Here is a 4,153-nt window from a genome sequence, read left to right on the forward strand (position 1 = left end):
GTTCTCCTCTACTCTATTCTGCTCACCAGATCAGCAAAGATCAAAAGTGCACAAGTGAAATTGCGTTCAATCGACACAAAATAGATCACCTCATCAACTGCACACCAAAAACTGTTATCCAAACCGATCTTATATATTCGCACACACCAAAAACAATCTTTTACAAGTCAGCTTCCAAAGATATGAAAATATGTAACATGTCACTGCAAGTCGGCTTGAATTCAAATCAAAACATAGCACCAAATCAAAAACATATGAACACACTTCTTATAGGTCCCACATTACTTCTAAACACATTTTCCAATCACCAGAATGCTTTCGGACCAAAGCTGCTCTAACCAATCCTAAAATACCGGTTAACTGGCTACCAGTTAACACCTGCTTCCGATTAAGAAGAATTATGGCTACTGGATCGAATCTCCATGAAGACTTGCCATCAATGACAACCCTAGACCAATAATAAACCATCAGAAGCCACCAAATGAGTGTCAATTGCCAACATAACCATTAATATATTCTCAATACCACTCGCTAAATTATGCAATAGTAAATATACCATCCTATGGGCTTATAGAACAACTTAAAAACTATTAACAAGTTTTTACCCATTTGATTATGTATAGAATTGATGTGCAGATTGGTCACTACTTTGTAGTTGGATGAGGAAACTTTACATGGACTGATAGATTTGGGAAAATTGGATAGAAAGCCTTCTAATAGTGTCAAATTAAAATCTAGAGAAAAAGATGTAGAAAGCCTAGCATGGCAAAAAGTAGCTACATAAATTGCAAATCAGTGACATTGTATTATTGTATGATAATAAGTTTAAAAAGCTATTAAAAAAAATGATAGCTAGGCAAATAAGTTACCCTTAGAGTTGAAACATGGTAAAAATACAAATCTGAAATTTATTACTTATAAAAAAAATTTCATCACAAGATTTCCTAAATTCCAAAAGCTATTAGATACCTATCAATTTTCTTATAGAGTAGGAACCTTATTCAAATACTAGTAAATGAATCTAAATGAATCCAATAAGTATAGGCACATGGATTCTCATATCATTTATATTATGATAAGTCTTTGTTCCAATCTCCATCGCTAATACCAATTAGTTATGAGTGAATCTCAATTGAAATCATTCAAGAGAGTTTGTAGATTAATTCTTCTTTCATGAATATCGTGCATGAGTTTTTGTGAAGGTTATGGTGATAGGAAGAATTACAATGTAAAATTGATAACAAAGCCTCAAATTCTCCAATATAATTTTCGTGAAGGTTATGTTGATAGGAAGAATAACAATGCAAAATGTACAATGAAGCCTAATACTCTCGAAAATAAATTATGTGAAGGTTATGGTGATAGGAATAATTACCATGGAAAATAGACAAAGAAGTATAAAAATTTATATTTGAGTGGGGAGAAAATCCTATATAACAATTGTGTGGAGGACAGGAAGGAGAGCGAGGGTCAAGGCTAGGGGAATTACGTGTTGGTTCTGGAGGATGAGGGTTTGGGGAAGTGAAGGTGTTAGGGCTGGAGCTAGTGTTAGGGTTAGGGGAACGTGTCGAGAATCAATCTAGATCTCTTCTCGCCCCTACCATTCTATGGGTGTTTGACGTCTAAGGCACAAAGAAAGACTTGGTCTATAGTAGTGCTCTCAAACAGAGCCCCATATAAGAGTAGGGCGTGTCCAAAAACACAAAACAGACGTCGCCCATAGAATAGTAGTGGAGCACCCCCTTTTAGAATGGTAGGGCCTATTCCAGATCTCTGATATGAAGTTGGAGGCGGAGCTTGGTAAATACTTCAATAAACTGCAGGAGAGTCTACCTAGAGCTTGATGCAATTGCAACCACCTACACATTAGGTTAGACAAAGAACTTGGACGATAAAAACACCTGGAACAAGGCCTGGCACAAGGCATCCCATGTAGTGAAGTATAAAAAATTATATTGGAGTATGAGACTTTGTTGTCCATTTTGCATGATAATTCTTCCTATCACCAAAATCTTCACAAAAACTCATGCACACTATTCACCAAAGAAGAATTTATGTATACACTCTTTTGAATGATTTTAAATTGTGATTCACTCCCTATTTGGTAAAAAAGAAATACCATGCAAAATGGACAACGAAGCCTCATACTCTCCAATATAAAAGCTCATATTGGAGTATGAAGCTTCATTGTCCATTTTTCATGGTAATTCCCCCCTTTCACAAAATCTCATGCACAATATTAATTACCAAAACCTTCACAAAAACTCATGCACAATATTAATTACCAAAAACCTTCACAAAAACTCATGCACAATATTTACAAAACAAGAATTTAAGTAAGGATTCAAAATTGTGATTCATTCCTTATGTGGCTTATATTGTGTGCTATTTTATTATATAAAAAGAATTTGTAGTATGGATGGATTTTGGAATAAGACTTATCCTATACATGATATGAGAACCCTTATTTTGGACAGTACTTCCTATCACCATAAGTTTCACGAAAGCTCATGCACAAAATTTAGCTTAGCATTTCAAATTATGACTTATTCCTTATATATTGTATATGAGAAGATTATGTAGTATGGTTGGATTCATATGCATGATATGAGAACCCTTGTACTTTGTTGTCCATTTGAAACGGTAATCCTTCCTATGATCATAACTTTAACAAAAACTCCTGCACAATATAACCTTAACAAAAACTCATGCACAATATTACAATATTCATCAAAGAGGAATTCGTTTAAAATCTAAACTAATAGGGACTATACTAATTTTTTTATCAGCTGTGTGAATGACTTGTAATTAAAATAGGACTCATAATTAAATACTATTTTAGAAATGTAAATATGAAAGAGAAAACTCGTCTAGGAACGATGTTGATAATATGCCAATAGGGACAATTACAAATTTTTTATCTGCTGTGTGAGTAAATAGCTCGTTATTAAATACTATTTAAGAAAGGTAATTATGAGTAAATATTTCTAAAATCTACAACGCTTCCTTTCCCCACAGCAACATCCAAAATATTGTGCCTCAATGTGTTAAATGTACTTCCTTGTATTGGTCTAGATCAAATCAAACTTCGAGGCCCTAATATCTGCCCTAATATCTGCAACCAGTCCATATTTCTAAATGAGGACAATTTGAAGGGGTGCAATCTACAAGATTTATTTGAGTAGGCAAGACTCCAAAAAACAGTGGACTTCTTGATCAATATCAACAACAGAAGAGTCAACAACGACAAGAACTTGAAAATTGTAACAAAGATGCACTTGATCCCATAGACTGATGGTCTCATGGATGTTATTAAAACGCACTCATTCATTCATTGAGTCATTTTGTTTAATGTTTGCAACTTCAGTTGCATGCTATAATCATGAAACAAAACCTTTTTTTAATACCCTCACTACCCTCCCTCTGACCTTATTTACTTCATCTCTACGCAGCCAAACCCTTCTTCTCCTAGTCCATACTGCCACACTCTCTCCTGGTAGCATCCATTCTTCCTATTCTCTCTGCGTACCTCCCAAAACGGGTTGCCATTACATCTCACAAAAACCCTTTTCAATCATGCTTTGATAGATGTCCATACCTTGTCCTACCCGTGGCTTCCAACAAAGTTATATAAAAAATGGGTACCATTCCTCCTCCTTTGCCATTTCAAGTGACCCTCCCCTTCTTCTTCCAAGGCACCCATTGTTGTCATTACTTCATTTGTAACTCACATATTATTGACATCATTGTTTGGAAATTTTCATTATCACTTATCAACTGTTATACCGTTTATCGGTTGACATTGTTGCCAAACACTTTTGTAGTTAAGGTCTTTGTTTGTGAATTTTCATCATTACATAACTGCTAATTATGTCATCAGTTGGCACTGTTGTTATCATTATTGTATTTTGACATCATCATCCTCATGCAATTTAGTCATCTTCCTACAATCACTAATCAATAGCATGCTCTCATCATTGTGATCTGTTTCATTCTGGATCAGTATGGTGTTTAGTAGCATCATTATTTGATGTATGTTGCATGACAGTACACAGGTGCAGATTTGAGAGTTAGAATTTCTATTCATAGTCAAGCATGTGAAATAGAAACGTTCCTGTGACAGAGAGATTTTTTAATAGGTGTGCATCAAAGA

The sequence above is a fragment of the Cryptomeria japonica genome, chromosome 2 (assembly GCF_030272615.1).
Source record: "Cryptomeria japonica chromosome 2, Sugi_1.0, whole genome shotgun sequence".
Taxonomy (NCBI): domain Eukaryota; kingdom Viridiplantae; phylum Streptophyta; class Pinopsida; order Cupressales; family Cupressaceae; genus Cryptomeria; species Cryptomeria japonica.